The sequence below is a fragment of the Uranotaenia lowii genome, chromosome 2 (assembly GCF_029784155.1).
Source record: "Uranotaenia lowii strain MFRU-FL chromosome 2, ASM2978415v1, whole genome shotgun sequence".
In the NCBI taxonomy this organism is placed as follows: domain Eukaryota; kingdom Metazoa; phylum Arthropoda; class Insecta; order Diptera; family Culicidae; genus Uranotaenia; species Uranotaenia lowii.
The window spans coordinates 300,947,342-300,965,286 of record NC_073692.1 but is presented as its reverse complement, the minus strand read 5'-3'; the positions used below and the strand labels follow the sequence as shown (position 1 = coordinate 300,965,286).

The window sequence follows — 17,945 nt, the reverse complement described above, 5'->3', positions numbered from 1 at the left end:
GAACTTTGACCGACAAAATTATTCTTTGTTCTACAAAATATTGAGAAATTTTAATTTAATTTTTCTTATGAAGGTTGTGTTAATGTTTAGAACATATAGCTTTACTTATTCGATTCAGATGTACCCGGGACTTTTCAATCGTTTCCCGGAATTCGGGAATTCCGGAATTATCTTGAAATCAGCCAAGATACATGATAAGGCTTGTAGCACGTAGAATCGAACCACAGACAATTTTCAATTTCTCCTTGAGAAAATAAAGTACAAAATTGGTAAAAATAAGAGTTATTCACAACAACAAAGTGCTGCATTTTTTTCGAATACTGCGTAGCCAGTCCTGTTGTCGATCCTAGAACCATAATTAAAGAACATTTTTATAGGATCAATTTCACGTATCTTCTTTCTATTCAAAAGTTGGAGGAATAATATAAGCTCGGACGTGAACTCGAATTCTACGGAACAGCACTACTATTTTTTTTTCTTACTGGGAACCAAAATTTAAAGATTTTTGATCTGTTGAGGTGTTATGCAACTTGCACCACACTACCCTTCTCTTGATCGATGATCGATATTTCACGAGAACAAAACAATCATCAAGTATGAAACACTCAGTTGCTTCCGATGGCTTCTTTTTGGATCTTTTTTGAGCATTCTTATCAATCAACGCCGATTCGGGTCACACGTTTTGACACATAATCTGTTTTTGGCCAGTGGCCACAAAATTCTTCAGCCTAGCTGAGAAGATCGAAATGTAAGCGAGAACGAGAACTCGTAGCAAGGTTAGTTTCGATCGGTTCGCCGGGTTGTCACGACGGTCCTTTTTTTTTGTACACTTTTGGTTTCGAGTTCACACGTTTTTGTTTTAATTTTTGTTCGGTGATCGCGAGTGTTGTTGTTTGGCTACAATGTTTGTGTGATTTGTGACGATAACGACGATTTAATTTATAACTCAAACAAAAAAGTTGATTAAACGAAGCAATGTTCTGCCGATAGTGATAATTATAATTGCAGGTGTTCTTGATTATTTAGCAATACAAATATTGAAGGTAGGTTAATGAAATTGATTTAAATGCCGCTTTATTTTTAAATAAGTCGCTAGTCTCTTACGTGCCTCAAAATAATTTTGCAAAAAAATCATCAGCCATCCTACAAAATAACGATCAATCATACAATATTCCGATTCTTATAGTTTCAAAACTGATTTATTCTATTTAAGTATTCTGTACTGTCTACGTACTAGCTCAACTAATAAGTAATACAGTAATACAGGGCCGTGGGAAGAACCGCCTCAGGGGGGAGTTTGTTGACAAAATTATTCACTATGATATTTTTACTGGAAAAATATATGCATTATACAAATAAAAAGATTTTCATTATTCTGTTTTATGCTCTTTAAAATTAACAGTTTTTTGTATTGAAAAGAAACTTTTTAAAATGCATACTTATATGTTTGAAATGGTAAAATTCATATAAGGATTCCTTCAGAAACGAAATAGAAAACTTGAAATCTTTTGATTGACTCAAAAATCTGGTAAGTTTAGTTAAACATTATTTTTTTAAAGAAATCCTTCAAAATTAACTTTTACTTTAAGTTTTTTTTCCTTTATTAGCTGAAAATACAATATAAAGGGTTATAGGTATTAACCATTACGAAGCCGGGAATCTGGGTAAAAGTAAAAGTTATAAGGGAGGAGCGGGCTATATGCGCCTATTAAGCAGAACACTGATTTAATCAAATATCACATCGAATATGTGTACAAAAACTATATACACGTGTGCAGGCATCTGTTTTCTATACATTGGAGTAATTTTTATGTTAAAATTTTCTTCTGTTTCCAAGAAAATGATTTTATCATAACTGTAAAATGCCGAACCTCAAACCGTGCGGGCTTAATGCGCCTATTTATGTTTTGAACAAAATTTCTATTTCTTGGGCAATATTTCCGTATATTTTCATTGAAACTGCTAGAAAGTAATAATTTCCGTACGACTAAACTGAAGTTTTATAAAAATCTATGTTTATTATAATTTTATGGAATAAAACAAAAGTTATGGTTGCCATACTATGGAGGCAGTTCATCCATGAAAAAAACTTTATCAAATCTGTTTTTAGATCTTCAATTCTCTCTTAAGATAATATTCATAGCTTAGATTTGAAGGTCCAATGATTGATGGAGGCATTTTACAAACAGGATGGGGGCATACAAAAACACTCTCTTATTCCACTATATAGTCATTATTAAACCTCCACAAAATAAAATTAAAATTTTTGCATCAAAATTTAATGGAAATGATGCAACTTATGTTGAAAGCAAATTCAATGTTTGAAGCTTTTCAAACTTCTTTTAATTATGCTAACAAAATTATTATGACAATACGATTCCCTCATGGATCCAAATAGATGTTTAAATATTATGAATTGGAACGCTAGATCTTTGCTGGCTAACCAAGATGAATTCTTTTTATTTTTGAAAACTCAAAACATACATATTGCTGCCATCACTGAAACTTTTTTAAAGCCAGACAATAACTTGAAAAGCAATGCTTTCTTTAAAATTTTACGGAATGATCGACTTGATCGACAAGGTGGGGGTGTAGCTATTGTCATCAATAGTCGTCTCAAATTTAGACTTCTTCCTTCTTTCAATACAAAAGTCTTAGAAACAATTGGTATTGAATTAGAAACTTCTATGGGGAAAATTATAATTGTTGCCGCATACTTGCCTTTTCAATGCAGCGGTGAACAGAAAAATTTTTTGAAGGGAGATTTACAAAAACTCACCAGGAATAAATCTAAATTTTTTATTATTGGTGACTTTAATGCAAAACACCGATCTTGGAATAATATTTCATCAAATTCTAATGGGAATATTTTGTTTAATGATTGCTCTGCAGGTTATTACACTGTTGAATATCCTAATGGGCATACTTGTCTCTCTTCGATTAGAAATCCTTCCACAATTGATTTGGTTCTAACGGATTTAGGCGAGCATTGTAGTCAATTAGTTACTCATGCGGACCTCGATTCAGACCACCTTCCAGTAACTTTCTCTTTATCCCAAAGTCCCATTGAAAACCCTTTAAAATCAACTTTTAATTTTCTAAAGGCTAACTGGGAGCGATATATGAATTTTATTGAACGTAATTTAGATGTAAACGTTCCACTGAATTCAATAGAAGATATTGATTTGGCTATAGAAAATTTGACAACTTCAATAGTCAATGCTAAAGCCGCTTCAATACCTAAAGTTAAACATAAATTTAATCAACCTTTAATTGATGATGATCTTCAGTTTTTGATACGACTGAAAAACATTCGTCGACGCCAATATCAACGTACTAGGGATCCTTATTTAAAATTTATTTATTGCGACCTTCAAAAAGAGATCAAACGTCGTTTAAATTTCATTCGTAATGAAAATTTTGCTAAAGCAGTAGAGGACATAAAACCCTACTCAAAGCCATTTTGGAAATTAACTAAAATTCTGAAAAAGCCCCAGAAGCCAATTCCTACTTTGAAAGATGGGGATAAACTTCTTTTAACTAATTCAGAAAAAGCTCAAAAATAAGCCCAACAATTTGAGTCTGCTCATGATTTTAATTTAAACGTTGTTAGTCCTATTGACGCTCAAATTTCCCTAGAATTTGATGACATTCTTTCAAAACAAAATGTGTTTGAAAGTTCTTGTGAGACAAATATTGATGAACTTAAATTGATTTTCAAAAAATTTAAAAATATGAAAGCTCCGGGGGAAGATGGGATTTTCTATATTCTTATTAAAAAGTTGCCTGAAAGCACTTTAAATTTTTTAGTTAAAATCTTCAACAAATGTTTTCACTTGGCTTATTTTCCCAATAAATGGAAAAATGCCAAAGTAACTCCAATTTTGAAACCTGGAAAAAGTGCTTCAGAGCCTTCAAGTTATCGACCAATTAGTTTGCTTCCTTCTTTAAGTAAACTATTTGAGAGAGTTATTTTGAATAGAATGATGATTCACATTAATCAGAATTCTATTTTCCTTGATGAACAATTTGGTTTTCGTCATGGACATTCTACTACACATCAACTTTTGAGTGTAACTAATATGATTAACGCTAGCAAATCTGAGGGTTATTCAACTGGTGTTGCTCTTCTTGATATTGAAAAAGCTTTTGACAGTGTTTGACACAAAGGTTTAGTAGCTAAATTAGCTCGATTTGATTTTCCTGTATATCTCACCAAAATTATTCAAAATTATTTGACTAGCCGAACCTTACAAGTAAGCTATCAAAATTCATGCTCTGAAAGGACTCCCATTAGAGCTGGGGTCCCTCAGGGCAGTATACTTGGGCCAATTTTATACAATATTTTTACTTCTGATCTTCCTGATGTACCAGAAGGAAAAGGTAGAAGATTATTTGCTGATGATACTTTGCTTTCAGCCAAAGGTCGAAATTTACGGGTGGTACGCAGTAGATTGCAACAAAATTTAAATTCCTTTTTGAATTACTTGAAAATGTGGAAAATTTCTCCTAACGCTTCCAAAACTCAACTTATTTTATTTCCCCATAAGCCAAGAGCAAATTTTTTAAAACCTAATGAAAATCATTCCATAACTTTTAATGGGGTTTCATTAGAATGGTCTGATCACGTGAAGTACTTGGGACTCACACTTGATCGGAATCTTACTTTTAAAAATCACATTGAAGATATTCAATCTAAATGTAATAAATACACTAAATCTCTTTATTCTCTCATCAACAGGAAATCCAGGTTGTGTGCAATAATGTATGCAGTTCCGATTTGGTCTAGCTGCTGCGCGACGAGGAAGAAAGCCATCCAGAGGATTCAGAACAAGGTTCTGAAAATGATTTTGCGGCTTCCACCTTGGCACAGCACCGAAGATCTTCATCGGATTGCAGGCATAGAATCGATCGGAGAGATGGCCAACAAAATCATCTCCAACTTCAGAGGCAAATCGATGCAGTCTTCCATCGCAGAGATTCGTTCTCTTTACAATTAAGTTAGTTTTTAGGATTTAGGATTAAGTTTATACATCTTTTTTTTTCGCTTAACAGGATATTCTCCTATAAATCAAATTATTTATTACTAAAGCAAATTTAAATCAAATGAACAATGTTTAATATTAACTGTATCAAAGAGTTGAACTGATCATAATTGATCTGAACACTTTAATTTAACTTTAATAATGTAACTTAAATGTAATGATTAAAAGACTAATAAAGACATAAAAAAAAAACCTCCACAAAAGCTGAAATATGTTTAATTTCTTAAGTTCATTTGAGTAAGAAACAAAAACCATCCTAGTTTTTTTTTAAGCTTCTTTGAGTATAATTTTTAAAAGTCGAAATATTACATCAAAATGTATCAAAACCTTGTATGATTTTTTAAATTTTTTTTAGTTAGTAAATTCATAAAATTATTTCTATTTACCCTCAAAATGCATTGGTCGGATAAGCTGTCTAGTCAGCTACTTCTTCAAACAGCCGTAGGGTCATTTAACCCGATAGGCCCATTTAGGAAACCTTTCCCCTAAATTAAAATTTATGGCTCAAATCTGAATCTGGCTAACTCATTTTTAAATTAAAGTCTTGAATTCGGCTTTCGGAAAAACGGAAATAATAACAATGTAAACAAGACACCTAAAAATGAAATTTTCTGCAGTTTTTTTGAAGATTAACACTAGAAAGACCGCAAATTGAATATACCTATTCGGACCGAGACCAGTCAAAATGACTGGTAAAGGGAAAATTTTTTATAACATAATTTTTTTTAACTTTTTTCTTTTGATATTATTTTGTTACTCATTCGATAATATTTTTGTTATAAATTGGTAATATTTTTTCCACCATGGGTGCACGGAATCACCCAATTTTGGTAAAGTTGATGATTGCGTGTATATCATAAATTGGATATTTAAAATGATTATCAAAAAATTTAACTGCATTACCAATCCTTTTAGAAATAAATATTAAATGGTTATGGGTTTTAACCATGGGTGCACGGTTTCACTTCAATTTTGGCGTAGTAGATATTTTCTAGCACCCACGTTCTGAAGTTTTTCAACATGTTGCTTGTAAATCATACCAGAAAAAATATGCTTTAAAACCTACAAAAGCATATTTTTTCTGTAAGTAGAGCAATACCATAAGTGCACGGATTCACTGCCATTCTTCCAAAATCAGCTTTTTTGCATACTAGAGGTAAATAATAACGGCATTCATGGATTCGAAAGAAAAATTGTGTTACATACATGGTTCTTCACTATAGGTGCACAGATTCACCGCATTTTTATCAAATATTCCATTTTCCAAAAGTATTTCGACAAATTTTAACTATACCAAACTGAAATGCGGTAAATCAGCGCGCTCATAGTGAAAAGCCATGTATAAAACACAAATTTTCTTTCTAATCCATAAATGCCGTTTTTCCTTACCTTTAGAATGCAAAAAAGGTGATTTTGGATGAATGGCAGTGGAACACCAGGGCCGTATGAAGATTTTCAAGATATTTTCGTTCAAACAATGCATTAACCAAACATATAAAGAAATTGTTTTATACCTTTTGATTATTTATTTTTGACTTCTTTTGTATTAACAGATTTCTCGTATTAGGCAGAAACTAATGAAAAACCATCCTCAAATCTTTGAAATGATTGAAATTTGAAATTTGCCTATATATATATAATAGTATTTAAATAGGAAACATGAAATCTTTAATTTTATTCAAAAGCTTGATGAGTTGAGCATATTTGATTTGAACATAGAATTTTTTGTCTATAGAAGCCTTCAACCATGAACCACTCTTTCAAAAGAAAAAGTAATAGAAGTAAAATTTTGTGATTCTGATTCTTGCAAACTCATTCCACATTTTAGTTTTTTTTTTAAATTAAGCTTTCAAAAAACTGCAAAATGATCTGTGTTAAGGGGGGGGGGGGGGTCTAACGGGTAAAAAAAACACCATTTTCACGATTTTTTTCTAGACCTATCTTTTAAACAAATGTATTCAAATTTTTTGCATTATACAAAGCATTGTTAAAAGAACATTTAGTAATTTTTTCGTAGAAAAATATTGGAAAATGAGCCGGTGACGGAGCACTTTCGAGGATGCCTTTTAGAAAACAGGATTTGCGGTGGACACAGTATCTCAGCACAGAATCATCTGAAGTCAAAAAATCAGAGCAAAATATTTTTAATAGATGTTTTTCTGGACCCCAACGTTTTTATAAAACTTAAAATAATTTTTATAAAATTTTTGTGGCTGTTTGAAGTAAAAACTACGATTTTTTACGAAAAAATCCGCCATTTTTTATCTGTAAAACCTCCCCAAAGTAAGAAAAAGAAAAAAAGAAAAACGTTGGGGTCTGGTATTTTATATGTCGAAAACATATTCCAAATTTGAAAAGAATCGGATAAGTAGTTTTCAAATGACGATGTCCACGGACTTTAAAAATGTGCTTTCTAGAAAAACGCGTTTGATGTTTCTGCTCTTGCTTTCTTGCAGTATTAGATAGGAGGAGATAAAGGCCTATAGTTTCTACAGTTTTGCTTCAATTGACTTGAAAATTTGACACAACATTCTTGGAATGTTTTACAATAAGAAAATAAAAAAATAAAAATAAATTAATTTTTTGAAAGTGTTAGACCCTACCCCCCCCCCCCCCCCCTTAAACAATACATCAAAATACATGGAATTCCAATCTTTTACATAAAAAGATTACAAAAAATATGTTGCTTTAAAAATCAATTCCACAATCAAAGCCTGAGGATTTTTTTTTTTTCAAATAAAAACTAGGATATTTCATAAACTAAAATGGCCAAAAAACTCAAATTCTACTTTAAACTTGAAATTTTCAGATAAATAATGTATTAAAAACGATTTGGCGAAGAATTAGAAATTTTGAAATTAAACTAAAAATGAAAATTATAAGTATGCGAACTTGTGCAATTTAAACCCCCAACGAAAGAGTCATTTTGATAATTTTATCTACATTGTGAAACTCTTTTGTGAGCTAAATCTGAATCTCATGAATTATGATAAATTCTAGATTGAAATTCACCACTTCAACTGAGAATTTAAATTTTGGGTCTGTTTCAGAATTTCAAAATGATTTCTTAAATATACAAAAAAAAAAACAAAATATAGAATCCAAATCAGCATTTTCATTACGAGCCAAGAATTGAAATTTGTTTCAGGCTCTCAACGATGAATCTCTTATCTTGGTTTTAACGTTTTCGGTTTCAATCTGAAATTATTATTTTTATTATTACATACTTTCAATCCGACTTGCAAATTTCAATTGAATGTGAATAAAATTTAAAAAAAATTATGAATTTGATTCTGGGTTTTCAGTTCTGTATCGCCATTTGGAAGCTTTATAATGTTTGAACTCTGAATAAGAACTTAATTCTAACTTTTTTAAATCAGATTTTGAAAAGTTGAATTTAAGAACTTCGCATGAATATCTAACAAAATTTCAGGATGGTTGCTACTTATTTTTTTACCTATTTGGAAAATTATCATCTTAATGTTGCAAATGCATATGAGTTTTGAAATGCAAACCCAAATTTGAACGATTTAAAAACAGCTTTTCATCTCAATTTTAAGATAATGATTCGAACCGAAAGTCAAGAATCCCAAACTGGATAAAGAATTCGAAACATGAAAACAAAAATACAATTGAGGTTTTGATAATATGTAACCAGAATGAGTTTAAACTCATTCAAATATTAATGTTAAGAAACAAGTTTCCATCAACAAGCAAGAGAATTTAGAGAAAAAATACTGTAGCAGAATTCTGATCGTGGGACTAGTTTCCGCGGTTTTGACATTATCTCTGAGTTCAGGTTGTAACTCTTGAATAACCTTACTCAATCATCAAAATTTCACATTTTGATCGTAGAGTAGAATACCTCCCTTACTTTTCTGGACCTTCATAAAGGGGGGGGGGGGGGGTTAACCCCCAAACATTGTTAAATTCATATGTTGATTTGTTTCTCCTCAAAAGTTGGTCAATTGGTTCATATTGTATTTCAAATTCCTATCATAGATATGTATCTGATTTGTAAGCAAATCAGATTTAGGACTGTACGAGAACCCCTGGTCACAATCATTCACCACAAAGTATATAAACAAAATTTTCCTTCAGCATTCAAAAAAATAATTTTTAAGTTTTATTTTGGTACTGTGTATACCGAGTGACATTGAAACTGATTTGAATATTCACGTTTCCCAACATCTCACTCAAAAATATTTTGTATTCTAAAACAAGTTAAGAACTATTTCACTCTTTAAAATTTACTACGGCGAATTCGCAGCCATTCCGTGCACCCATGTTGAAATATCATTTAAATTATTCAGCTTCATAACTTATGTCTTCAAATATGAATAAATGAATTCACAATTCTCAACTATTTTATACATACTAGTTTAGTATAAAATATATTTTAACCTAAAATTACTCAAATTATACGAAGGGCATGAATCAAATCTATCAATCTAACGCCGACCGTGGCCTAGAGGATAGCTTTTAAGTCTTCTAAGCCAGAGGTCATGAGATCGAGTCTTGGTCACGGCATACATAGTACTCTTTCTGTGGGCTGGTGGTGTTAGCATTAGTAAGATGCTAGCCATTATATCCTTAAAAAATGTACGCTTTAGTCTTAAGTAGAATTTAGATATCTTCAAAGAAACATGAAGTTTCCCTGATATCTTATATGTGTGGGTTCGTTTTTAACATAACTTTCGCAAAAATCGAAAAAAATCGCCAAATTTTGACAAAAAATTGATTAGAGTTGGGCAACCAAACAGACCAATAAAATTGGGAGTGAAGTGCTTGAAGCGCCATACAGGCGGTCAATCCGAGAACTTTTTCCACAAATCTTCATGACTTCGCTTCGAAAATCAATAATTTTATAACGATTGACCAATTTCTGCCCACCAGAAATCAGCTAGGGATCTTTTTTTTTTAATGAAGACTGCGAATAAAGCTTAATGAAAGTGAAAAAATTATATCTTGTTTGAGTCATGGCCGTAGGAACGGAGGGTGAGGGGGGGGGGGGTTGGGGGTTAACCCCCCCTCCCCTCCCATGAAGGTCCAAAAATGCCAAGTGATTTTTTTATACACATAAAATTTGAATTTTCTAATCAAATTTCGATGAACAACTAAAATGATTCTTGAGTAACAATCTCGACTCCAAAACCTCAAAATTTCATTCCAGGACCACAATTCTACAACTGTTTTTAAAAAAATTTTCACTTTTTGATAGCAGTATAGTCCCAAATATTGAGTACCTATAAAGTTAGACTTAGCTTATCAGATTTTCCGGATTTTTATCAGATTTTCTCACTCTATTTGCAAAATCTAACGAAAATTTCGATTGATTCATTAGAATTATGTATCTTGCGTTCAAATCATTTTTTAACAAATTTTGTCAAAAAAAAACATAAACGATTTTTTTGGAAACCTTTCATTTCATTTTTTCATTTGTTTTCATAACTCATGTAACTTAAGATACAATTCTTTTAAATTGTTACACGTTCCTTCGATTTTTGTAGGTACTTGCTTTAATACTATTTGTGCAGAATAACTTGTGGGATATGAGCTAGTGGGTGTTCCTCCTTCACATACTCAATAAGCGTTAGTCAATTTCGAACGTACAATAGTGTGTGTCCACTTGCGCCACCTTAGTAAAAGTGTACCTCATTGGATAAGGATTCCTCGGCAAGACGTCAGGCGCTTGCTTCGGTTGCATCAGTTTTCCCCGTCAGTGATCGTCTGGGCAGACGGCAGCTCGCTCGAGAAAGCAGTACAGGTAAATAACCGGACCACAGGAGATTTCCCCATCGATACGGAACCGCGAAGTTTTACATTGGCGATCCTACCAGGTTTTTCAAATAGAATTGTGTAGTGGTAGATATAGGGAAATCTTCTGGTGGTTTAATTTGTGTTGCAAAAAAAAATGGTGGCCATAGTTGGATTCGGTAGTGCAAAAAAATGGTGGCCATAGTTGACAGTGAAGCTGGCAGTCAGATAGCCGACACATGGTAAGTTTACATTAACCAAAAAAACCGAATGTAGCAATACCATTTCTCCCCGGCGAGTACGCCAGTTCACCCGGCAGAAATGCCAACACCCTCAGGCGAGTACGCCAGTTTACAAGGCAGAAATGCCAGCTCCATTCAGGTGAGTACGCCAGTTCATACGGTAGAAATGCCAGCACCCTCAGGCGAGTACGCCAGTTTCCCCAGGCGAGTACGCCAGTTTCCCCATGCGAGTACGCCAGTTTCCCCAGACGAGTACGCCAGTTCACCCGGCAGAAATGCCAGCACCCCCAAGCGAGTACGCCAGTTTACCAGACAGAAAGGCCAGCCCCCTCCTCCCCCAGGCGAGTACGCCAGCTCACCCGGCAAACATGCCTGCACCCCAGGAGAGTACGTCACCACTAAGAACAGGCGGAAATGCCAGCACTCAGGCCTAAACTCTAGCTTCAACAAAGTCGAATTGTCAGCTTTACCTTAAGAGAAAACGCCAGCAGAAAGTTCAAACAAGGTATGACTACGCCAGGTAAGAAGACTGACCAGACTTCGTATTCCATCCCGGTCGCCAGATGGTATGAGTCAGCCCCCATAGGACTCACAATGTGCTGTTACAAAACTATCAGAATGGTAGAAATGACAGAAATGATAATCTTCTGTACCAATTATTCTATTAAAAAAATATAGTGGAAAAAGTGGTTTCAAGTCTTAGAGGATCACGTTAAGGATTTACGTTGCTTTCGTTCAGTTCAGCGATTCAATCGGCCACGCCCAACCTTGGTAATCGAACTAAGCTGACCCCTTTTTCGACAACGAATATAATCTCACTTGGTAGCCATTATGCTGTTCCTAAGGGAGAGTCCTTTTCATACGAGTTACAAACTGGAGGACATACTTTTGACTTTTGCTTTTAGAATGGTTCGAGGATTGCAAGTGTGGGATTCGTGTACAAGACTTTACTTAAGTAAACCAGGAGTAAGAATGTACGTACGGTAGAATGCAAACAGCTTTCGAAAAAATTTGTTTTACGATTGCTTTGTAGTCTAATGAAAAAGGTATGCAAACAGCCCTTGTGGGATACAAAAACGACGTTGTGAATTGAAAAACAACTAATTTATAGTTGTACAATAGAGACCGATATATATATTTTTCAAACGGCACATGTGACTTAATACCCTGGGTTGATTTTTATCGTGTATGAATGCTAAGTTTGATAGACTGGGCTCGGCTGAGTTTTAGTTGCCTCAATAATTTAATTTCCGCACAGCCTAGTTCTAATTTGTGAACCTCGCCAGCAAAAGACTCTTAAAACTTGATCTCGTATTGGCAGATTTAACATGATATGAAAGATTGTTCCATTTTCTAATTAAGGTATTATGATTGTGAATCGGCTCATGCCTTTCGATTGAAAAGTCTTCACGTGTTTTTATTTAATTTTTTTGGAATAATTCTGAAACTTGCCTGCATATTTAGATCTCTGGGAAAATTTGAAACAAAATGCCTTAATTTCGCAAGGTTTTAGGATAAAATTGCCTGGATTTGCCCAGCCCGGATATTTGCTAATAAATATCTAGTTTGTGTTCAGTCTATTGTTCTTGATTTTCAATTTGGATAATCTTTGGTATAGAATCCTGCTTCGAACCTTGGTGCTGCATTTCAATCTAAAAACACTCTTTCACGTAAATTTCTTGGTTGACAGTCCCGGAAGCTATGAAAATGCTGCTTTTCAAGCCACAGGTACAGATGGCTCGCCAAACCAGATATTTCTTCGCGAACTTTGACAGTTTCATGTTCTTGAAATCTGCTACCTTTCACCTTCCTTTTGCCGTATAAAACTCCTGTCCCGGAAGCTGCTTGTAGTCGGCTCTGACGTAGGTTTCTTCGTCCATTACCACGCAGTCAAACTTCGTCAGCATCGTCGTGTACAGCCTCCGGAATCGCGCTTTGGCCGTCGTATTTTGTTTATCATCGCGATTTGGAGTCACTACCTTCTTGTAAGTCGATAGTCCGACTCGTTTTATGGCTCGATGCACGGTTGTAGATGATACACCCAGCTTATTTGCGGCATCTCGGAGAGAGAGGTTTGGGTTTCGCTTGAAACTATCGGCAACTCTTTTTGTCGTCTCAGCGGCTTCCGGTTTTCGATTTCCCCCCGATCCAGACTTCCTGGCTATCGATAAACATTCCCCAAACACTTTAATTACATTTGCAACGGTTGATTTGGCAACTTTTAGCGATTTTGCCAGCTTTGCGTGCTAGAAGCTCGGATTTTCGCGATGCGCGAGCAAAATTTTGATACGCTGCTCTTCTTCCTTGGACGGCATTTTGACAAGTGAAGAGTGTATTCCAAAATCAAAATAGGAGCAACATTCTACACACACACACCTTCAAAATGAGGGGTGTTCGGGATTTTTAAATGCAAAATTTAAAGAAATACGCCAAGTTGATATTGACCAAATTTTGACCGTATCACCCTTTAGAGCAAAATTTAAAAAAATCATGCTAATTTTATGTTGCACATTTCGATATATTTTAAAGAAAATAAAAAAGTGACAAGAAAACGTTGTTTTCAGATTTTGCAAAAATCGAACGGGGGCTGTATTCATTTCATATTTAATTTATAAATTTAGATATCAAATGAGTAATACAATTTAATCTTACCACTTGGACGCTAACCGAGATTTCATTCTAAGTCTTGTGACATTCCCAAGTTTTTAATATGGAGATTTCACATTTCTATGTAGGAACTCAGTTGGAACTTGCTTTTCGTGTGTTTGTTTCCGAATGGAATTTCACAATTGCTTAACAATCAGCACTGAAAATTTTCACTTATGGATTAAAAACGTATCAGTTGATGTTATCCGGTTATCTTGAAATACAGTCTGGGAATACAAAAAACTGATTATCTCGCACGAAAACAGTCCCCTTCCAATTAGTCTAATTTAAGCTTAATTGAATCAAACCACTAGGAGGATCGCAAACAAAAACATTGCCCCGGTACCACATTCATTTTACCCATACATACACACACATTAATCCTATTTCTTCTTGAAACTTAAGACTCAAGCCATTAGCGTAAATCAAAAAGTTTATTTTTCCACCCGGTGGCCGCCGGTATTGATTTTTTTTTCAGCTGGCTTACCCAAATTCTCTTAAAAATAAATGTGTGTATGTGTGTTTATGTGAAGATCTAGCGGGATATGGAACAGTGGTCGCATCAAATGACCGTTGACCAGGTCAAATTTATGGTCAAACTTGCTAGGACCCTAAACCTATAACTAAGTTGGGATTAACAACCCTAGAAAAAGTGAGTTTTATGTGGCAGAAAAGAGGTATTAAATTATTATGCTTTTTTTGCAACTCTTTCTCTAAATCTTGTTCGAATCAAGGTCACTTTTTAAGCGTTTTTTTGTTTTGTTTTTGTGTTACTCCAGCGTCAAAAAGTCAAACAGTTTATTCAAGCACTTTACAGTTCATCGCTCCGGAAAACACTCAGCTTTTCTTGGTCCTCCGCCATTGCATTGTCTGCTGCAACCCACGACTGCAATCAGAAAACAATTGCAAGGAAAACTATCTTTCCGCACTTGGCAACTTTCTACTTTTGTTCGCCAGTCTGTTATTGAGTTACAGTTGTATAATATCATTTCAATGATTCGTCTACAATTTAAGGGGTGGAATTTTTTATTTCGAAACAATAAACTGTTCGTTTATTAAACCTTTTAGTCTTTTTATCTCTCTTGTATTTACGATTTTCATATGTTTTAAACAATTAAAATCGTCCGAAAAAGCATTCTTGTAGTGTGCATTATTTACCCACGTCTTCGTCCTCGTACAATTGTTTCGGTTCGGAAAATTACAGCTGGCATCTTGGAGCATTTCCGCCTGAACGGGTAAGAGCTCTAGAAATTCCCACAGCAACGACTTGCTTACCTAGCAGAAGAAAACCCAGAAGTTGGTATACCTATTCGTAAATTTCTCCACTCGAAAAGACAACAGCGCAGCGAACGTCTCGAATTTACTAGCACGTTTTGTTTCTTCATTTTTTGTTAGTTTGTTTCCATCCATGTTTGCACACACGTTCCCGGTACCTATAACGAGCGGAAATTTAAAGCTCGCAGTTGTCGACGCCATTGCAGAGCTTTGTGACAACTTTTTGCTTCGATTATTGCATCCCTGTGGGGGAAAGATCCGATATTTTACGGTAGATTCAAGACACATGATCAAATTTGTGCAGATTTCTCTATGTTTGACAGTTTGGTATCTTTAGAGATTTTGACAGTTATGAAGATTTTGCAGTATAACAAGTTTGACAAGTGGCGTATCAATTTCAAGAAACAGATATTTTCAAACCATTATTTAAAAAAGGGACCTGCTTATTTTTCTAATAAACTTATTTTGTCAAAGGTAGTAATCATCAGCCTTATACCACTGAGTCAGTGGCACTGACCATATTGATGGGACACTCGATTTCGTATGTTGGATAATTTTTCCCGCAGTACGCAATATCGATTCCAGAGTGCGCATCGATCGCATTTGATGAAATGCTATTCCAGTTGGAAAGTGCCTCCCAATTTTCAAGGAAAAATAGTCAATATCGATGATACAATCGGGCTAAATAGGTAAACTATTCCTACAGGAAATTTTTTGTCAAATTTTGCGAATTTCGCAAAACCGACTATAGGGGACAAAATTAGACAGAAAATGGTCGAATTTTTGTTCTAAGTATCATGTCAATGTGAACAGTGCTTATACACTCTAAACCAGGAATGAGCAACTTGCGGCCCTTGGGCATGTTAGTGAGGCCCGCGAATCTAATTTCTTCGTAGATTGTAAGTTTTAATGAAATACTTGTCAATTCTTAAATGGAAATAATGAATATGTGGCTTGTTCGAAAGCTGACTTCACGTATTTGCATTTATCACACAATCATTCAGATTGGTGTCATGTATGTATGTATTGTATTGTATTGTATGTATGTATTGTATTGTATTGTATGTATTTTTTTTACAATCGGTGGTGACGCTACCACGGGCAAGAAGTTTGTTTGGCCATTCCGGCAGTTGTTGATCAAAGAAAGTGAGTCAAATGGTGTTTTTACTGTTCGGTAATCGAATTTGTTGGGCCGAAAAGAAGTATAAATGTACGAGATTTGGCTGGATGATTCAAAATACCCGGGAAAGTGCATTTCGGACAAAATAAAAGCGACGCCATCTTTGATCAAAAAGTGTAGAGAGGCAAGATAGAATGAATTCGTAATTGTTGATGGTGGTAGTGTTGTGATGGTGGGTTTAGAAAAAGGAAGGAGAATAGCAACAAAAGAAAAAATGTGCTCGGTTATCGAAAATGAATTTGAGTGAATAAAGTGGGATAGAAAAGTAGAAAGCTGGTTCAAACATGTACCGACAAGCTGTGATGAACAATTGGTGAATGACGGATGTGTGGTGAATAAGAATGGGGAAGAATAGGCCTGCATTATTTAGCCGTTTTCGTTTTTCGATGGCTGATAACGCATACGATAGACAGCGATTCCGAAGCTAAGTATTTTTCACTTTTTCCCCTTTGAGCTAGAACATAATTAGGGTGACCAATTTGGTTGAGATTGAACTTTTTTTTTTAATTAACTTTTAATTCAATTAACTCTTTGTTTAACTTTGAAATTAATAATTAGGAAATATATGGAATATTTGAAAATTTACATTTCTTGTTGCATCATTATATCATTTTGAATAATTCTATAAAATTCTTTAATATTGGTAGGCAGCCTGCATGATCCAGCATGCTAAGGTATTTTTCATGAATGAAAATAATTCAACGGTATTTTCTTCATTAACCGATATTATTCTTATAGGTAAATTTGAATTCGGTTCTAGTTTTCCAATACGTTTTTTTTAAGTATTTTGATCGAAAGGAAGCATAAAGATAATTTGCATTTGATTGAAAATGAATTAAATGTATAGCATTTTAGTTAAAATTTTAGGCTATTGACACTTCCGATTCCAAACTTATTTAGGTAGTTTCTTTCCTGTAGTAGTGTAATATTATTTCCAAATTAAATCAATTATCTAATTTTTGGTACAAATATTAATTCCAAATATTGGTGCCAAAAACTTTTTATTCAAATTCTATTCATGTGAATAATTATTTTTCTTTTAACAGGTCAACTCAAAATATTATGATCTATGTACTAATAGTAATCTCCTACAGCTTTTCCTTCGGTTTTTTTTTTGTTTGTAACTTATTTGCTTTTAACAGTAGTAAGTGCTCCACAAATTTTAAACAATTGCACCTTTCCAGCAAAAGAGAATCCTAGAGGGGTAGTAAAATACGCAGGAGTCGTGTTGAATTTTATGAAATACTCAATTTTTTATTAGATTTTTGTGGTTTGTTGTAACTTTTGTAGCTTGATAAATTTTCAGGTGCCGTAAATTCTTCGTCATATATTATTTACAGAATATTTCAGTAAATCCATTTTTATGTCATTTCACTATTTTTCTTAAAAAATTATTAAAATACATAACATAACTAATATGACAATTGATTGCTATACATTTAATTGAAATCCTGATATTTTGTTCCATTAAATTTATTCAACATTGATTCGGACATGATTTTCAGGTTTCGGAGATCACAGATGGAGGAGCCATTACATATATACATGCATGCAAACATGACGTGATTAAAAATATCATTACCATGTGAATTAATTACATTTCAGTCGTTTAAGCAGTGCGTAATAAATCTAAATGTTATTTCAATTTTCTTCATTGAAATGTGTGCTTTAATTTTTTTTAAACTTTTTCAGATAATACGCATTCTAAACATGGCCCAATAAATTTAACATCTTAACACAAATATTGGAGGATTAAATAATTAACCCTTTACCCTATTGTTTTGTTTTAATTTATTTAAG

At 33.9% G+C, this 17,945-nt stretch overlaps 1 protein-coding gene across 1 annotated transcript in view; it reads left to right on the top strand.

Annotated features, from left to right (window-relative positions):
* The first annotated feature begins 688 nt into the window (after positions 1 to 688).
* Positions 689 to 17,945, top strand: part of LOC129749510 (uncharacterized) — a 217,385-nt gene continuing 200,128 nt past the window's right edge. Inside the window, exon 1 of the mRNA XM_055744484.1 lies at positions 689 to 776. The gene's annotated coding sequence lies outside the window, so the exon portion shown is untranslated. The remainder of the gene's footprint in view (positions 777 to 17,945) is intronic.